At 48.2% G+C, this 20,333-nt stretch overlaps 1 protein-coding gene across 2 annotated transcripts in view; it reads left to right on the top strand.

Moving 5' to 3' along the window:
* Positions 1 to 10,252: 10,252 nt before the first annotated feature.
* PROSER2 (proline and serine rich 2) overlaps positions 10,253 to 20,333 on the top strand; it is a 32,927-nt gene continuing 22,846 nt past the window's right edge. Inside the window, exons 1-2 of one of the 2 annotated variants that reach the window (XM_082239114.1) lie at positions 10,373 to 10,390; positions 15,796 to 15,912. The gene's annotated coding sequence lies outside the window, so the exon portion shown is untranslated. Of the gene's footprint in view, positions 10,391 to 15,795; positions 15,913 to 20,333 lie in introns of both variants that reach the window. The other variant, XM_082239113.1, reaches the window with a different exon arrangement.

Here is a 20,333-nt window from a genome sequence, read left to right as displayed (position 1 = left end):
TGCTCTCTAAGCGGTTCCTGGGGCAGCTCTACACAGCAGTGGCTTCCTTGGTGAAAGCCAGCTCATTAGGGAGATGTAAAAGGTAATGGTAAAGGACTCCTGGACGGTTAAGTCCAGTCAAAGGCGACTATAGGCTTGCAGAGCTCATCTCGCTTTCAGGCTGAGGTAGCCGGCGTTTGTCCACAGACAGCTTTCCAGATCATGTGGCCAGCATGACTAAACCGCTTCTGGTGCATGGAACACCGTGATGGAAACCAGAGCACATGAAAATGCCATTTACCTATTTATCTACTCACACCGATGTGCTTTCAAACTGCTATGTTGGCAGAAGCTGGGACAGAGCAATGGGAGCTCACCCCATCAGGGGATTTGAACCGCCGACCTTCTGATCGGCAAGCCCAAGAGGCTTGGTGGTTTAGACCACAGCACCAACCGCATCCAGGGAGATGCAGGGCAACTGCCCCACCAATCTATGCAGCTGGGTAAAAGGTAAAGGTAAAGGGACCCCTGACCATTAGGTCCAGTCGTCGCCAACTCTGGGGTTGCGGTGCTCATCTCACTTTATCAGCCGAGGGAGCTGGCGTACGGTTTCCGGGTCATGTGGCCAGCATGACTAAACCATTTCTGGGGCACCAGAGCAGCGCATGGAAACGCCGTTTACCTTCCTGCCGGAGCGGTACCTATTTATCTACTTGCACTTTGACGTGCTTTTGAACTGCTAGGTTGGCAGGAGGAGGGACTGAGCAACGGGAGCTCGCCCCGTCGCGGGGATTCGAACTGCCGACCTTCTGATCGGCCAGTCCTAGGCTCTGTGGTTTAACCCACAGCGCCACCCGCGTCCCTCTATGCAGCTGGGTAGGCTTGCCTAAACAGAAATGGCTTTAGCAGGTGCCGGAAAGCGTACGGTGAAGGCATCTACCTGTGGTCAAATGGTGTCATGGACTTGTTGGATTCAGAGGAGTGGTGAGAGGCAGCAGCTGGGGAACCCTCAAGGGAACCCCCAACCAGGGGAAGAAGGCTCAGAGCCAGGACACTGGTGGTGGGACAACGGCGAGTGGTCAGAGGGTGACTTCTTCCAACATTAGAATTCTATGATTCCATGAAGGCCCCCTTCCATTCTGAGACTCCGTGTTTGTGCCCTTCTCTATGCTGGAGCAGTTTCATGAAAACAGTTGAGTAGGAAATGAATGGGTGTCACACTGTTCATCAATGAGCAACCCTTTCTGGCATGGCATTAAGAAACCCAGAGAAAGGTACCAAGCTCTGCTTTCCCTTTCCCTCCGGAGCGAATGAAGAAGCCCCTGTATTTCACTGACTCTCCGAAGGCCGGAGTCCATGCAGAAAGACGAACAGCGTCCGCCTTTCGTTGTTGGACAACAAGCTTTGCCTAGGCCAGCTGTTAGAGCCGGGGCAGATGACAAGAGGCGCTGACAATGCAGCTACTTAGGCAAAGTGAATAGTTCATTAAGCGATTAAGCACCAACAAAGATTGCAGTTTCCATGTTGTAATCTTGCAGTCATATCCCAAAGTGCTAGGAGGGAGGCCAGGGCAAGAAAGGGGTGGGAGGGCTTTCTGCTTATCGCCTCCAGGCAGGGATAAAGACATTATCAGTCTCCCTTGGTTACAATCAGGCCTGCAGCAACCCTGGACATTTGCAGGACATCTGGCTTCCTTGTCTTCTTTATACCCAATTAAGGAGCAATGCTAACCTTCCCCATGACAGCCCAGCTGGGCTTTAGGGAGTGATATCTGCAGTCCTGCCATGAACAGGGTAGAAGCTGGCACACAGATTGGGCCCAGTGCTGTCATGTGATGGCAGTAGGGCCAGATCTGGCAGATCCCAGACTGACACGGCCCTGCCTTACCCCACAACGCCCAGTTGTGGGGTCTTCTCACTGCGGAGAAAGTGGGAGGTCTGCACCAGTGCAGGGAGGCTGGCGTCACACTACAAGAAGAGGGAGGAGAAAGCAGCTCAACCAGGATGTGTGGAGGGACACTTGCACCCAACCCAAACTCTTCCCCCAGCCCAGCGGGAAGGGGGTTCTGATTTCTCTGCCCATCTGTTGGAAGGGGCAGAAGCAAGGAAAAATGGACCCATGGGGACATTAATTCTATGGTTCAATGGTGGAACCAGCCCAGCAGTACAGTGATACCTTGGGTTACAGACACTTCAGGTTACAGACGCTTCAGGTTACGGACTCCGCTAACCCAGAAATAGTACCTCGGGTTAAGAACTTTGCTTCAGGATGAGAACAGAAATTGTGCTCCGGCAGTGAGGCGGCAGCAGGAGGCCCCATTAGTTAAAGTGGTACCTCAGGTTAAGAACAGTTTCAGGTTAAGAATGGACCTCCGGAACGAATTAAGTTCTTAACCCGAGGTACCACTGTACTATCATGCTCCACTGAGCCTGCTTGTGTGCAAGGGCAACACACTGGGCAAGCAGTAATAATAATAATAATATGTTGTTGTTGTTATTTATACCCCGCCCATCTGGCTGGGTTTCCCCAGCCACTCTGGGCAGCTCCCAACAGAATATCAAAAATGCAATAAAACATCAAACATTAAAAACTTCCCTAAACAGGGCTGCCTTCAGATGTCTTCTAAAAACTGTATAGTTATTCATTTTCTTGACATCTGATGGGAGGGCATTCCACAGGGTGGGCGCCACTACTGAGAAGGCCCTCTGCCTGGTTCCCTTTAACTTCGCTTCTCGCAGTGAGGGAACCGCCAGAAGGCCCTCGGAGCTGGACCTCAGTGTCCAGGCTGAACGATGGGAGTGGAGATGCTCCTTCAGGTATATTGGGCCGAGGCCATTTGGGGCTTTAAAGGTCAGCACCAACACTTTGAATTGTACCCGGAAACATACTGGGAGCCAATCAAGGAGAGGTAGCAGGTTACTGGATCCCAACCAGAGTCTTTAAGGCTCTGTATTCCCCCAAAAGGGGCACCCCTTGTGGAGGTTGCCCAAACCAGGAAGTATAAAAGAGCTTGCTTGCTCATTTGCTCTGTCCGGGGTCCTGAAAGACCAGCCCTGTGACCACTCTTGTATCCAGGAGCTCTGACCTGTGGCTGAAACTTGCTTGTCTGTTTTCTCTGCCCCACCTGACTACGGCTTCCTCTTTGGCAGGGCTGGACAAGGTCTGGGGCAGTGCAAAAGCTTGCCCATTCACCTAAGGCAGAGACGACCTGTGGAGTGCCCACCAAATTCTTCAGACTACAACTCCCAACATCTCTGACTGTTGACAGCTGGGACTGATGGGAGTTGCAGTCCATAACAACAACAGGAGGGTTCACTGCCCTGTGCCTGCCCAGAACACAGCAACAGAGGTTAAGAAAGAGTTCTTTCTTCATGCTGGTAAGGGTAGAGACCCAGCGGAAGCACAGGGCCCAGGTATGCAAGCAAGGCAGGAGATTCAGAGCTGAACGAAAGCAGCAGAGATGTCCCAACCGAGGCCACGCCTTTCTCCACCCAGCTTTTAAACATACGGTGTGGTGAGATCACTTGTAAGACACTCTCACTTTACAGGAATGCAAATGAGCATTGAGATGGGTTGATGCATCCCATTGTGTTTATGGCGGAGGTGGTGTCCGGTTCTGGGTAACAAAACTGCATCCTGCCCCCTGCTTAACCACCCCATGGGCTGGTTGAGGAGCCCTCTCCAAAGAGGCTCTGCACTCTGCTAGACGGATGGTGGACAGAGCTGGAAGATCACGTCTCTGACTCCTGGAGTCAAAAGGGGAGAAACCTCCATCCGCCATTGCTGGGAGCAGCCTTCATCTCCACCCTATTCTGCTTCATTTCTTTCCTGCTTCTGGTCATCCTGATGGGGCTGCCAAACCATACCAGATCCTGAAGAAGCCAAGGGGCCTCAGACAACCATCCCTGACCCAAGTCATATGATGCCAGGACGTGAGAGCCAGTGTGGTGTAGTGGTTAAGAGCGGTGGACTCGTAATCTGGGGAACCGGGTTCGCTTTCCCGCTCCTCCACATGCAGCTGCTGGGTGACCTTGGGCCAGTCACACTTCTCTGAAGTCTCTCATCCCCATTCACCTCACAGAGTGGAGGAGGAAGGGAAAGGAGAATGTTCGCCGCTTTGAGACTCCTTCGGGTAGTGATGAAGCGGGATATCAAATCCAAACTCTTCTTCATCGGGGGAAGAGGGGCTGGAGTCTGACATGGGAGAGGGGGGTCAGTGATTTGTGGGGAACTGTACTGGCCAGGAGTCCAGAGGCAGGGGAAGCTTCAGAGCTGGAAGGTGGAGCACAGGATAGGTTAGAGGAAGAGGCAGGTAAGGAAAGCGAAGGACCAGGTACTTCCCTGCCCTCTCCTGTACCACTGTCTCACAGAACCAGTAGGGGATTGAAAAGGGAGGAGCAGAGGACGTTGCCATGCAGGTGCAGTCTCCGGCTGCGTGTGTGCAGCCCAGCAGGGGAAGGCACGTAAACTCGTGGAGGGGTAGTGGTCCCCTGCTGATGCAGCTGCTCCACAGAGCAAGGACATGGGGATAGCTGCCTAGATGCTATATTGGTGTGTGTAGGTCCCTAGAGCTGTAGAAGTGGCTGTAAGTGTTACCTTTGACAATGAAGAGCTAACGATCTGTCATGTGCGTTCCTTTGGCTAGGATGTGCCCTTGACATACAACAGGGATGGAGACCCCGTGGTCTTCTAGATGTTGGAAACCAACTCCCATCAGCCCCAGTCTGCAGGGCGAAAGGTTGAGAATTATGGGAGATGTAGGGCAACAACTGTAGATGGCCGCAGGTTCCCCATCCCTGACTTATCACTTGACCTACAGCTTCAAAACAATGGAAGGGAGCTTGCTTTTATGGCAACTGGCCCTGAAGGAGAAACAACCCCCCTCCCATCACAACTATTACTAGTGTTGGTGGTCCAACACACACACACACACACACACACACACTCCTTCTCACCAAGTCGTGCCTTAGATCTTTACTTTTTTTCAAATACAAGATTGGGAAGCAGATCTCCACTTCCCCTGGAAGCCAAAACGGCCCATTACTTTAAGAAAAAACAGAAACAGGTCTGTTCCTCCACATTCCTCTGCTGGCTAAGCTGATCTCCCAAATGCTACCCTGATGAAAAAGCTGACATCAATTAATAGAGGTGCCAAATCCAATTATTTTGCCATTTGGCTCATCATGAGAAGCTTAGGCATCGGGTCTATATTTAGATTCTCCTCTGGAGGGTATCTAGCCTTTCTTCTGGGGGCAGGAGGAAAGTTAGAAGTTATAGTTTGTTGCTGGTAGGAACACAAGAAGATGCCTTACCGCAGGCATAGGCAAACTCCGGCCCTCCAGATGTTTGGGACTACAATTCCCATCATCCCTAGCTAACAGGACCAGTGGTCAGGTGGTTTAGACCACACCACCACCCGCATCCAGGGAGATGCAGGGCAACTGCCCCACCAATCTATGCAGCTGGGTGAAAGGTAAAGGGTAAAGGGACCCCTGACCATTAGGTCCAGTCGTGACTGATTCTGGGGTTGCGGTGCTCATCTTGCTTTATTGGCCAAGGGAGCCGGCGTACAGCTTCCGGGTCATGTGGCCAGCATGACTAAACCACTTCTGGCGAACCAGAGCAGTGCACGGAAACGCCGTTTACCTTCCCGCCAGAGTGGTACCTATTTATCTACTTGCACTTTGACGTGTTTTTGAACTGCTAGGTGGGCAGGAGCAGGGACCGAGCAACGGGAGCTCACCATGTCACGGGGATTTGAACTGCCTACCTTCTGATCAGCAAGTCCTAGGCTCTGTGGTTTAACCTAATAATTGAATAGGATGTCCCTATTTTCATCAAAGAAATGTTGGAGGGTGTGTGATAGAATTTCAGATTCCATACTCAAAAAAGTGAGGATTTGGGGATCATGGCAGTGCTTTTGTCCTCTACCTCGGGCATCTCTTCCCCCTTTGTAGCCTCAGAAGCAAAGGGGAGGATTTTAGAGAGAGAAAATACACAATTTGTTGCTCCATTCTGTTCATATTCCATTCATTTCTTTTTTCAGAGAGTAGTAATTAGTTATCTCAATTACTGTTTCCAGATCCAGAGGGGTTGGATGTTGTTCAAGGAAACAAGTTGTGCGAAGGTGTGTTATTTGCTCACTCTTTGGATCCAGGCCGCGAATGTTGCGTCTGTATTCAGACACCATGGTACGAAAATGAAATGAAATCTTCACACAGTCCTCAGAACAACCGGTTTGGCCTCTTTTTAGAAGCATGTCAGGTATGCCGCTCTTTCCTGTCCTGCAGATTGCCAGGAGGCCGTGAGAAGCAGCAGCTGGTTGTTACTTAACCACTCGTTATGGATTTGGCGTGTAATTATGAGTAGGTGGAACAGTTCCAGAGAGGGAGGGAGAAAGAGAGAGAGAGAGAGAGAGAGAGGTGTTTGGGTATTCCAGTTTGGCCCAATTGCAGAAGTGGGCCCAGTGTAACAGAGTGAAGCTGATGAAGAATTTCAAGGGAGCTTTGTTTCTGAGATGGATAGATATTCTACCTGCCAGGCTTTGCAAGGGCTTCTCCTTGAGAAGGGGAGAGTCTCTTGCGCTCAAATCCTGCTCACGGGTTTCCTGCTGGCTGGACTAGATGAGAGCCATTGGCCTGATCCAGCAACCTCTTCTTATGTTCTTATGGCAATACCAATTCTACATAAGGCAGCTTCCTGTATTCCTCCTGTTTTTAGAAGGAATTTTGGGCATGCATTTTCTAAGATTGCCAGGGATCAGTGACCAGGCTCGTGGATTTCATTAAAGGCTTCTCAACCTTCCCCACGCTGATTTGATCACCATTCGTGTTGAAATCACATGCTTAGAACACATTTTGTGTTTTCACCTGATTTTGTGGAAACATTTTTACGTTCTCTATGGAGCCTTTGTGATGGGGCTTACTATTCTGCAAAATTTGGGGTTTTCCATTCGTTTCTTCTCCCTGAGCAGCAAAAGCTGCTCACTTTGGAAGAGCATCGTGGAGGGTTGCAAGTTAACGTTGGCTTTTATTCGTAAGCAGCATCAACCAAAGAATTGGCGCTTGCTGGCGTGTTATCTCCAATTACCTACAAGCTAGGTGTACATCATCGCTCCTTCCCATGAGTTGACTCAGCACCAGGTTTCTGTAAGGCTGTTGAATAACCAGCATGTGACAGCGACACCTGCCCACAAATGGCACTGCGGTGACTCACGGTGGCAGAACCAAGATTGAGAGCACAGTGGTGAACTGAGCCCTCGTGTCTTTCATTATGTGAAATGAAACATGTGTCACTGAGGGTTCAGGAACCTAGTGCATTCTCAGTTCATGAGTGTCTCCAGTCCTCTGCCCTCGCTGGATGCACTGGGGTGTCCATGTGCTCAGCATCTGATTGTATGCACACACATGCGCAAGCACACATACAAAACATGCCAGCAACTCAGAACTGGCTCAGAATGAGAGGAGGGTGAAAACCGAGGCAGGAAATGGATCTCCTCATTCAGTTGGAGGAACAATGGGACAAAAACGCCCACCAATTAATTAAGTCGATCAGCCACACATTAAACCATTTAGTCAGGTAGCTAACTTTAACTTCATACATTAAAACAAGAAACTAAGCCAAATAACAGGAATGCCTTGCATTAAACAAGTCGATGAACAGACACCATGTGTCTTTTATGTGTATTTCAATGAACCGAATAGAAAGAATTTGAGTCAGGGGGGCGTGGAGATTGTGTGTATGAACTTAACAGTGCTTAATTTGTTTATTTTAGTTGCTATTCTCTTAATATTGATTTACAGATTATAAAGGCCATATTGATGTGTTCATCACAAAACAGGTCTTTTGCTGAAATTGTGATGTTTAGCTTATTTTTCAGTTGCTGCTTTGTTAATAGTGCTGTACAGATGGTAATTGTTTCACTGATAATTTTATGCAATTTATGCTGCATCTGTGATGCTCTACTTCTTTGGCAATCACTCATAGCCGAGTAAGATTGTCTTCCATGAAAATGGTCTTAACAGTGAGTCTGTAACTGACTGTGGAGGCCAATTCTGGATCCACATGTCCTTCCACAGTGGGGACATAGGTTTCCGGACAGGAGTTGATCATGGTGTGGATTTGCCAAACATGCCTTCCTCTTAGCATGTTTCTCCCTTTCGTCCTGAGTTTGAGCGTCTTCAAAGTCCATGACACTTTTGGTAAAGACTGTTCTCCAGCTGGAGCGCTCAGGCCAGTGTTGACCACAAACAGGTTGACCACAAACTTGACATGAGCCAACAGTGTGACACGGCAGCTAAAAAAGCCAATGCAATTCTGGGCTGCATCAATAGGAGTATAGCATCTAGATCAAGGGAAGTAATAGTGCCACTGTATTCTGCTCTGGTCAGACCACACCTGGAGTACTATGTCCAGTTCTGGGCACCACAATTCAAGAAGGACACTGACAAACTGGAACGTGTCCAGGGGAGGGCAACCAAAATGGTCAAAGGCCTGGAAACGATGCCTTATGAGGAACGGCTAAGGGAGCTGGGCATGTTTAGCCTGGAGAAGAGGAGGTTAAGGGGTGATATGATAGCCATGTTCAAATATATAAAAGGATGTCACATAGAGGAGGGAGAAAGGTTGTTTTCTGCTGCTCCAGAGAAGCGGACACGGAGCAATGGATCCAAACTACAAGAAAGAAGATTCCACCTAAACATTAGGAAGAACTTCCTGACAGTAAGAGCTGTTCGACAGTGGAATTTGCTGCCAAGGAGTGTGGTGGAGTCTCCTACTTTGGAGGTCTTTAAGCAGAGGCTTGACAACCATATGTCAGGAGTGCTCTGATGGTGTTTCCTGCTTGGCAGGGGGTTGGACTCGATGGCCCTTGTGGTCTCTTCCAACTCTATGATTCTATGTGTTTCCCATTTCGTCGGTGTTTATACTACATTTTTTTTTAGATTTGCCTTGTGAAAGAATTTAAACCCCTTTTGTTGACCACCAGCATTATGCTTTCCATTTTTAAGTTCGGAACAGAGTAGTTGCTTTGGAAGACGATAATCAGGCATCCGCACATGACCAGTCCAACGAAGTTGAAGAATCATCGCTTTGACACTAGTGATCTTTGCTTCTTCCAGTACACTGGCATTAGTTCGCCTGTCTTCCCAAGTGATGTGTAAACATTTTTGGAGACACCGCTCTACTATGTTGTCGTTAGCCAGTGGAGGTGCTGTGCTTAGAGTGTTGGGCCAGGACCTGATAGACCCGGGTTTGACTCCCTACTTGACTCAGTCGCTGCCTCTCCCAACTGCCCTACCTCACAGGGTTGTTGTGCTGATTAGATGAGGAGTGGGAGAACTATGCAAAAGCCACCTTGAGTTCCATCGATCGAAAGGTGGGCTATAGGCACAACAAACAAATAAACAAAAATAAAATAGAATACTGTTTGTAAGCCGCTTTGGGATTCATTTGAAATTCAATAAATGTAATTGGGCACAGAATCGGCACAGAAAGCCAATAAATCAAACTAAAAGCCCAGGCGACGAATAACTGGGGAAACCCAGCCAGATGGGCGGCGTATAAATAATAAAATTATTGTTGTTGTTATTATAACTGCATAATAAGAGAGGGGAGAGCTCCTGTGGCACAGTGAGTGCGTCTGGCTGTTAACCAGAAAGTTGGTGGTTCAAGCCTACCCATCCTGATGGACTAAATGACCCTGGGGAGTCCCTTCCATAGGTGCAGCCAGGATTTATTTTGGGGAGGGGCAGGACACCCACCTGTCACCATCCTGTCTGGCTTACAGCCTTTCTCAACCTTGGGTCCCCAGATCCTGTTGAACTACAACTCCCATCACCCCTAGCTAGCAAGGCCAGAGCTCAGGGATGATGGGAGTTGTAGTCCAACAGCATCTGGGGACCCAAGGTTGAGAAACACTAGTAGATTCGGAATGAAATGTCTCAACAGCAGTTGTTTTAAATTACTTTCTTTGGACCCCCAAGTGCTCAGAACAATCGCTTTCTGAAGTTTCTACTTTTAGTTAAGTATTTTTATTTACTTGATTTAGGAGGACAACTGCCTCCCTGTCCCCTTGGCCCTCCTGGCTACGCCAATCAACGGTCCCTTCCTACTCTCGGATTCCTATACGGATCTAGCAGAACTCGAACCCGCGACGGGGGTTGGCAGCGGCTGGGCGCGCGTGCGCCTTTACGCGCCGGGCGGGCGTGATGTCAGCGCCTGCGGGGCGGGCTGAGTCAGCGCAGCGCCCGCCCGCCCCGCATTGTTGCCTCGCCGCCTGTTTGCTGCGCTCACCTGTCCCCACCCACCCGGGCGGGGCGCCCCGCGACGCGAGCGAGCGCACCTCCCTTGGCGGAGTCCCGCGGACGCCCGGTCCCGGCTGCGCGGCGAGAGCGATCGAGCAACCGAGCGGGTAAGTGCTAAGCGCTTGGCTTTGGGCATCTTTAGTTCACCAAAGTTTGGATCCGTGGCTCTCCAGGTCCGGCGCGTCTTCGCCGTGGCGCGGAGAGGTTTGGCGCGGGCTTGGAAACGACGCGCGCCGCTTTGGAGCTGCTTGCTTCCGAGGAGCCTCGCCGAATCCCGACGCCTGATCTCCCCGCGCTCCTTTTCCTCCTGGCGAGCGATCCATCCGCGAGTGGCTTAAGCCGGAGGGCGCACGGCGGCTGGAACGCGCGCTCCAGGCTTTCCCACGTTAGCTCGCCCTGTTGGGGGCTTAAGCGGCTTTCGGATTCCGAGGGCGTGGGTCACAGCTTCAGGAACGTGGAGACGGGTCCGCAAGCGGGTTAGACTGGAGGTTGGGCACGTTTGGAAACTATTTTAGCAAAACCTCTTCCCTGCGTTGCTCGGCGCTGTTTTTAACTCCTCATCTATGTTTATTTAGCTCCCGAACGATTTCTTCTACTAATTTCTTGTCTGTCTCGGGCTGCAAATTTGGCAGTCCAACACGCATTTGTATTCGGTACTTTGGGCTCCACTGTTTATTTAGTCTTCCCAGTTCAGTGGGTGAGCATCTGCCTGTGTCTTTATACATAATCTGCCAACTGAAGATGTATAGGATGAAATTCTGTCCTCAGAAGGCTTGTGGCAGGATAAACCTATTGGTCTTTAACAAGCCACCTTTCTTTAAAAGGTGAAGCGGGGAAAACCAATAGCATTGTCCCAGCATGCTGAAATATTGAAATAATAATTCCAGCCCCCTTTGGATTAAATGTACCTGAATAGGTAGGTTTAAGTGATTTCAGGTTTCTGTATTCCTTGTGCTGGGTCATTTCTGAGTTTGATTCTATTACTCAGAAGTAAGCATGAGGTCAGTGGGGCTCAGTGGCGTAGCGTGGGTTGTCAGCACCCCGGGGCAAGGCAAGTAATTTGCGCCCCTAACCCGTGGATTTGCGCCCCCCAACCCTAACCCCCAGATGTTGCGCCCAGTGCGGCCGGGCCCCCCTGCACCCCCCACGCTACGCCACTGGTGGGGCTTACTCCCAAGTGTGTGTGTAGGGCAGGCTTTGCAGTCCTGGTCATGTCTGCTTGGGAATAAGGCCCAGTGAATCTGGTGGAGTTTTCTTCCGAGTAAATGACTTTGGGATTAGGGCAACAACTTTGGTGGAATTATGCCAGTTTGTAGGATCAAATTTGCTGAGTGCCAGTGTGCCCAGCATCCAAAGAATCACACTGCTGTTTCCAAGGGAAGGGGTCATACAGACAAATCTCACTCGATATTCCCTGGTGCAGTTGCCTCTGTTCCCTTCCCTGTATCTAACCTTTGATTGTATGTTCCTTGGGGCAGGTACCTACCCTCTTAAGACCTTGCAGAGCTCTATGCACATTGAGGGTGTTGTATTAAATGTAATGATGATGATCATGAGAACACTTGAGTTTGTGAATTGTAGTACTGAGATGTGCCATTGTTGTGCAAACGAGGCCTGAAAATGGATGCAGTTGACCCTGAATTTATTTGCCTCTTTCTCCCCTCCCCTCCCTCCCCCCATCTTATCTTTCCTTGCCACAGGGGGCCGTTTAGGCAGACAAGGAAACTACATTTCCCCCCTTGTGCTCTGCTCTTAAAAACAATTATTTCTTTATGCCCTCAGTTGATTTCACTTGTGGCTCAAATGGCAACCTTGAAATTCTACAGTAAATCATCTTTGCTGAATGTGAGAGAATAACTGGGGAGGCTTTGCAATAATATTCCTACTGTACAACATGTTCTGGTCTTGCTGCGTAGATCAGCCTTTTGCTTTGCCTCACCTTTTTTTGCAATTGGGGGGGACATCCTTGCCAGCTTTGCCAGTTGACCTTGTTTGGATTGCTTGACACCTTACGGGTAACAGGGCAAAATTCAGCACATACATTATTCTGCTATTCACCAATAGTTAGAATTTTGCACCTCTCTGAGTGGTTCAAATACATCTGTGGCCCATACAATATTCTTATACGGCAGGCCCAGCAACTGACGTTTCGCCAGGTGCCTTTAGAAAATGAATTTGATTGTGTGTCCGCATTTGTTTGACGTTTTAACCATTTTACTGTGTGCTGCTGTGAAATTTATTTTGAGTTGGTAGTTTATATGCATTCTTAGAAATGGTCACACCATAATGCAGATTTGCTACATTCCTATAAGTAACTAAAAACAAAAACCAACCAACCAACCGCATAATGCAAATGAGATGGGTGGGCAGGCTGAGCAATGGAAAGCTAGGCCAGGTTGTCAGTTACTGGCTGAAGTGAGGCTTCCAGTGGGGATTACCCTGGAGAGCATCTCAGCTGCTACAGCTTCTGCTAGGTGAAGAAGGTTCCCAGTTTTAATTCCTAGCATCATCACCAGCTTTAATAGAGCTTGGGTGGTAGGCAGAGGCATTTCCCAGACCCAAAACCAAGGATAGCTGCTTTCAGCTGGATGGATAAATAAATAGACTTGAGCCCCACGCTTATGTATGCAGGGCCTTGTAGCTAAATGGTAGAGAATCTGCCTTGCATGCCAAAGGTCTCAAGTTCAATCCCCAACATCTCCTGGTAGGGCTGGGAGAGGACCTGTATCTGAAACCCCAGAGAGATGCGTCTAGCCTATTGTCCACACTATGGAGCTAGATAGATTCATGGCCTGACTTGGTATCACTTAGACCACTTCTTGTGTTCCAACATTTTGACCTGAGTTTCCACCTAGCAACTATTCTGCACCAGCTCTGTGTTGGGTTCACTTCTCCTAAAGAGTCCTTCTCCTGCCCCCCCCCATGTTATTCCAAGAAAACGAAGCCTGGAGATGCAAGGAGGTAACGCGAGATTTACTCCTGAGCCTGTGGGAATTGGTGTAGAGCAGGTGCGAGGGAACCTTCGGCCCTTGGCGCAGATGTGGCCCTCCAGACCTCTCTGTGTGGCCCGCCAGAGCTGCCTCGAAGCCCTGCCCCTTGCCCTCCTCCTCCATTGCCTTGCCAGAATGTGCTCTCGAGCCAGGATAATGCCTCTTGCTTGCCCATGCGAAGAGAGGGGTCTGCGTGTAGAAATCATTGGCTTTTGCATGGCTGGGATTTGGTCTTGCTGTGCAAAGCTGAGATTCGCGTCAAGTTGCTGTTTGCAGTTTAGCTCCTGGCCATATCTATCCTTGGTTCTTGCCTTGCCGGTCAATGGCATGTGGCCCCTGGCACCAGGAAATGTGTCCCTCGGGCTGGGAACGTTTTGAGTTTCGTGGAAACTCCTGAGACAGAATGGAAGTTCCCTTTCCTGGTGAAAAGTTTGGTGAAATGCAGCAAGATTGCGTGCTTTCTCATTGCTTTGTTGGCCTGGCTTAGAAAATCTCACCCTGTCCTTTTCAGAATCCCTCTTGAATTCCCAAATCTGCGCTTCCAAGGTTGCTCAGACAGTGGTTACAATCCTCTGTTGTGGGTGCTCACTCGTACTTTTGGCAAAACAAGCCCCGGTTTGTTTGTCATTCAGCCGCTGATTTAATATTTAACTCCGCGAGGTGTCTGCATCGGCCCTTGGTACGTTAGGGAGATTTTGGACAAAGGAAGCCTTTGCAAGGCTAAATTTCCAGTAGCCCCCACCCTCAGCTGGCAAACTGTTATCCTTGTTCGCCATCTCCGCCTATCATTTAAGGCTCTTTTCATGCTGCTGGTGGCTCTTTTGGGCAGAGCCCAGCCGTCCAGCCCTGTTTACCCTCTGGGCCCAACCCCTCTCTTGGAATTTCACAGACCACGGCTTTGGAGAGAGAAATGCTTAACTCCTGGCATCCCGGAAAAGGTCTAGTGCTCACCAGTGAATGAGCAACAATGAGCATACCTCTTAACCTTAGCAGACATGTGTTTCCAAACCTGAGATAATGGAAAATTGGGGGTGGGGGATGTATGGGGGAGCATCTGTAGGCAGAGGGGTGCTTAACCCTTCCTGTGCCTGCGAAGCCGCTCCTGCAAAAAGTTCCCCTCCAAGACTGCTCCCTCAGGTGAGTTTTTCCTTTTGCTTCTGGTGTCGGAGCCCCACTGAGACAAATGGGCTACAAATGGCCAGGATTGGGGACTTTTACTTCCTAAAAGTTGGGAACCTCACTTCATAAGCAGGTAGTTTTGATTTTAGGATGCTTTCAGGAGGTGAATGTTGCTAAAATGACAACTGCAGTGATGTTAGGAAGTTGCCTGGGGTCGAAGGAAGACAGTTTCCCTTATTTATCCCTTTGTTGATTTCTCTGTTCTTGTCTGTTTGTTTCTGAGTGGCAATCGCTTTTGCTTCATGGGACACAGTGCGAAAGGTTTAGCGCACCAGTGGGGAACCTGTGGCTTTCCATTCATTGCTGGATTCGAATCATCCTTGACCATGCTAGCTGAGGCTGATGGGAATCGGAGTCCAGCAGGGGGTTGGACTAGATGACCCCCAGGGTCCCTTCCATCTCTACAATTCCATCTGGAGGGCCACAGCTTCCTTGCCCCTGGTTTAACACCATACCCTGCAATGCTTCCTACATTTGGCATTTTGCCTCTAAATGAGCTTGGATGTAAGATACCCTAGAGCACCAGCTATATATAGATCTAACTCTTGGGTCCCTGCAGCTTTACAGAGGCAGCCTACTTTAGAGTAGGGTTGTCACTAAATCTGATCTGTAGCTCTAAATCTTCTCTGTCTCCTCCCTAAGGTGACATGGCTCACTTTCTTATCTGAGTTTGTTTTGCTGAAACCTGTGTCTTGCCCTTTTAATCTTCTCCCCACCCCAATGCTCTCTCTCTTATTTTTAAATATAAAACATTGCCATTTTAAATGCTGCTGTTTGTCAAAGATTTCACTTTATCCTGATGGCCACTTGCAGTTGGACTGCTTGTTTCTATTCTGTAGAATATTCAGTAGGGTGGGTGGGGAAGTATTTTGGGTTAATGCCAATTTTTTAAAAATAAATAAATTTGGCACAATCCTGTGCAGGTCTATTTCCTCCTGCTTGTGTGTGTGTGTGGGGGGGGATAGGATTGCATCTCTGGTGAACAGTCAAAACTGCCTGTGTTTACACATCACAGTAAACCACCGCTAATAGTTTGCTATGAATGTTCAGGTGGCTCCTCTCTGGTGTGAGTAACAGATCGCAACCCCTGACTTAGCAGTTTTGTGTCCGCTCAGGGGACCGATAATTGTTTTATGCTCCAAACAAACCACAATGTGAAGCCAAGGTTTATTCTTGGCTTATCAGAGTTTGTTTGAGTGACACAAACCAGGATCCTCTGTTCAGATGTAATGCTTAAACCAAGCATTGTGGTTTCTTGCTCCCATTTAAACTAGGGGAGGAGTGAAGTGTGGAAAATCTTTACCTATTGTCTCCCCCTCTCTCCTTTTTAAACCCCCCCCCAGCAATTCAGAATTTTTTATTTTATTTTAACTGATGGAATGGATGTAGAAGTATAAGGAACCAAAAGAGATGCAGTCTGCTGAGCAGAACTAGGAATATTCCAAGTGCTGAGAGTTTAGGTAAAGGTTTGTGGGGGGTTTGGGGGAGGGGCAAGGGATTGTGCTAGGAATTATTTCTCAGCCTTCCCAATAAAACTGCAACAAGGTTGGGGCCACAAATCCCTGATGCGGACAGGGTAGCTGGCTTTCCATTTCCTAACAAGTCTCCTTCCAGACGAGGAATTCTGTGCTGCTTAGAAGTTTGCTCCCCTGCCAGCATTTTTGTGTTGGTAAAAACTATTATCTCAGCGCATTCCCAACTCTCCCCACCCCCTTTTAAAACCATGCTTTGATTTAAACTGATTCGAATAGTTCCTCAATTTTAAAAATAGACATCGTCGTAATTCAGTGTGCACAGCGCTAAAGGCAGCCACATGAGAAGGTTTAAATCGGTTTGTTTGGAGAGTTTATCTCACGCAGGTGTCTGTTACTTATGGTGCGGTTACACCCAGACATTGCTTGCTTCAGGATAAGGTTGCCAGGCTGCAGTTTGGAGACTTTGGCACTTATTTTAAAATTGCTTGTAAATTCAGAGATGAGGCACCTATGGCATTCCTTTCTTGTTGCTATCTTCTTCCTATCTCATCCTGCTCTGATGCCTGTACTTTTTATCTCTTGGCTCCATTTTCTGCCAGCTGTAGGAAACAGAACTCAGCTGCCCTGCATATCAGGTGGGAAAGAAGGCAGATGAAAGGATTGGGGGGGGGGCAGCGGAGAGAGAGATCTTTGCGCACGAAGTTAGATGCTCTACAGCTGACTTACAGCCCTTCCCTTGAATAGTTTGCTTGGGTGTCTTCTGGTGTCTTGCATATTTCTGTGTCCAGTATGCTATGTGAGCAGCTAATCCACCTTGATGCTGTCACCGAAGTGCGTATCAAAAGAGTCTGCTTGTTTTCAAGTGCAATTGGCGTTTAAACTTGGCTGTGTCTTGTAAACTGCAACATTTGAGGTAACCTGTATGAGATCTGCAATACATAGGTTTACAAATGTGGTCCGGCAAGGTCTTCAATAGAGACCCTGCCCCGGGTTCCGCCATCTCGTTGAAGGTAAAATATGGTAGCAGGTTCTTTCTGGTGGTGGCCCCCTCCGGGTTATTTTCTGTCTGCCTTTCAGGCACTGCCAGAGTGACAAATGGGAATTCTGCACACTCCCACTCCCCCCTCCCTCTACCCAAGCAAGCAAGTTCAAAGACACCTTTCAGCCAGGCGAGGATGGTGCAGAGACTCCAAAGTGCTTAGAGAGGTCTGGATTTGGGCCCTGGGCCTGATATTACCCATCCCTCGTTTAAGACCTCCATAGCTCAGTTGGTAGAGCATGAGACTCTTAATCTCAGGGTTGTGGGTTTGAGTCCTACGTTGGGCAAAATGTTCCTTCATTGCAGGGGGGTTGAGCTAGATGACCCTCAGGGTCCCTTCCAACTCTGTCAGTCCATGAAATGGTAAGCTGTTTGTGTTTTTCCTAGTCAGGATGAGCAACCTGTGGCCTTCCAGTTTTTTTTAAACTTATTTATTTATTTATTTGTTGGTTTTCACATATTACATTACAATACAAATGTACCAAAGCCAACACCATTTCCTCCCCATCCCCCCATACATTTATATTTCCTCAATCCATCATATTATTCTTTCCTCCCTCCTCCCGCTTCCCTCCACCCCCATTCAATTTCCTCCACATTATACAATTTGCAATAATCTTTGCCTTCTACAGTCTTCTCAAGTCATCTATATATTCTTATTATCTTTCCTTACTAAGTTTTCTTCCATCCAGTACTTCGCATTTTAATCTAGGCATATTAGCGTATCTTTCTTTGAGCAATATTTTGCCGTATATTCACCAAAACATTTCCACCCATTTTTTTTTTTTTTGATTCGACTGGTTTCTTATTATTGCCAAAATTAAATATTCATTTAGTTTACAAATCCATCCCTCCTTTGTGGGTATAGTTTGTGACTTCCACCTAGCAGCAATACTATTCTAGCAGCTGTAGCAGATACCATGGGGGGGATTTTCCTATATGCAAGCACAGCTACAGTGGCCTTCCAGTTGTTGTTGGACTGCAACTCCCATCATGCTGGCCGTTCACCGTGCTGGTTGTTGCTGATGGGAGTTGGAGTCGAGCAAAATCTGGAGGGCCACAGTTCCTCCATTCCTGATTTGCATGAACATAGGTCTTGTGAATTCAGCAGGAGTATCTTGGGCTTGCTGATTAGAAGGTTGGCGGTTCGAATCCCTGCGACGGGGTGAGCTCCTGTTGCTCGGTCCCAGCTCCTGCCAACCTAGCAGTTCGAAAGCACACTTGTGCAAGTAGATAAATAGGTACCGCTCCGGTGGGAAGGTAAACGGCGTTTCCGTGCGCTGCTCTGGTTCACCAGAAGCGGCTTAGTCATGCTGGCCACATGACCCGGAAGCTGTACGCCGGCTCCCTCGGCCAGTAAAGCGAGATGAGCGTCGCAATCCCAGAGTTGTCCACGACTGGACCTAATGGTCAGGGGTCCCTTTACCTTTATCTGCCCCTACCACACTGCAGGGGGTTAGACTAGATAACTCTTAGCGTCCCTTCCAACTATGCAATTCTATGATTCTCTGAAAAGGAGTTCAGAAATCTTTTCAATAATAGCCACCACCCTTCCCCTGCCTGTGGAACACCCCCCCCCAAGAAAGCCCCCTGATATTTAACCTATTGTCTTTCTAGCACCATATGAAGCCTTTTTAAAAACTCCCCCTGGCCTTGAAAAAATAAAATCATATCTCTTAGTGTTCTTCTTCACTGCATTTTGCTGTGATTTCTAGGATGTGGTTTGTATCTCCACGAAGACATTTTTTGTGGCGCACTCGAATTGCACGACTGTGGCTGAACTTGTGTGCACTGCTGCTCCAATAAGGTTGTTCCTGTTTCAGGGGATTTTTGTGTTGCTTGTTTTATCGGCTCTGCAAGTTTTGATCTGTTTGCGGTTGTTCCTCGCCTGGGGAACCCAGCTCCTGGAGTGGCAGTACGAAAACATTTGCAAAACGGCTGCTCCTCTCTCGAACGAAACAGAAAGGCAAGGCAGGTGGTTTGAGGTCGTTCAGGCTTCCTTTGGCTTCTTGGTACCGTTAAGCTGCCTTAAGACCGTCAGCTTCCTAGAATGCCTTGTATCCATATTCTATCAAAAGCTGGCTGTTGTTCAGCTAAGATTTCCCCCCTGCGAAGGTTAAAGCAGGCAATGTAATGGCTAACCGTGTTCTGAAAAGTAGGGTGGATAATGGCATGTTTCGTTTCTTTTTTTAAAAAATAATTTTTTTATTAGATTTTCCACAGTGATAACACAAACCACAAAGCAAAATGATACACAAAAACAGAAAAAGAAAAAGGAAGAAAGAAAGGGGGGGAACAATAAACAGATAAACAATAACAACAAATTTACCGTAATTCTTCACAAATCCAACCTTTTAAACATCTTGGTTGACTTCCTCAAATCCCTCCCTTCTGAGTTTCCTTGTAATTAAAAGTAACAGCTTTCCAATATCATTATTAAACTAAAACAATTGCCAATTATAGTCCATCTTATTCGCTTTTCTAAACATTCTAAATCCCATTTATTTGATTATAACTTAATTTAATCCTAGGCCTATTTGTTTCTTTCAAGTAATTTCTAATTTTTTATATTACAATATTTATTGTAATATATTTATGTTTCGTTTCTGCCTGTTCTTCATCCATGCAACACCAGCAACTTATTTAGGGTTGCGCTGCAGTTCAGGCACTAACTTCTAAGTTCCAATAGACTTAAAAACATAAGAAGAGCCTATTGAGTCCAGTATCCTGTTCTCTCAGTGGCCAAGCAGATGCCCATGGGAATTCCCCAGGCCAGGACCTGCGCACAGCGCCATTCTCCCTACTTACAGTCTTCGGCAGCTGGTGTTGAGAAGCAGTGTTCGAAATTAGCCAGGAGCCAGGTGCATTTTGCTTCTGGTGCAGGTCCAGTTGCAACTACAGTGGTACCTCGGGTTACAGACGCTTCAGGTTACAGACTCCGCCAACCCAGAAATAGTACCTCAGGTTAAGAACTTTACTTCAGGATGAGAACAGAAATCGCGCAGAGGCCCCATTAGCTAAAATGATGCTTCAGGTTAAGAACAGTTTCAGGTTAAGAACAGTTTCAGGTTAAGAACAAACCTCCAGAACGAATTAAGTACTTAACCCGAGGTACCACTGTACGTGGAGATTTCTGGGTTCCAGGTTGGTGACTGCATCTTAAAAACCTCTGCCTTAGTCCAGAAATACGCTCGGGCTGCGAGTGTGATCCGTGCGGGATGCACGTTTGCAACCCGCAGCAGTGCGTCTGCGCACACACGGGTTGCGATTCGGCTCTTCTGCGCATGTGCAAAGCGCGATTTGGCACTTCTGCGCATGCACGACTGCTGAAACCCGGAACTAACCCGTTCCGGTACTTCCGGGTTTC

Source organism: Podarcis vaucheri, assembly GCF_965113315.1.
Source record: "Podarcis vaucheri genome assembly, chromosome: 10".
NCBI lineage: Eukaryota > Metazoa > Chordata > Lepidosauria > Squamata > Lacertidae > Podarcis > Podarcis vaucheri.
Note: the sequence above shows the minus strand (reverse complement) of the source record. Positions and strands in the feature narration are given on the sequence as shown.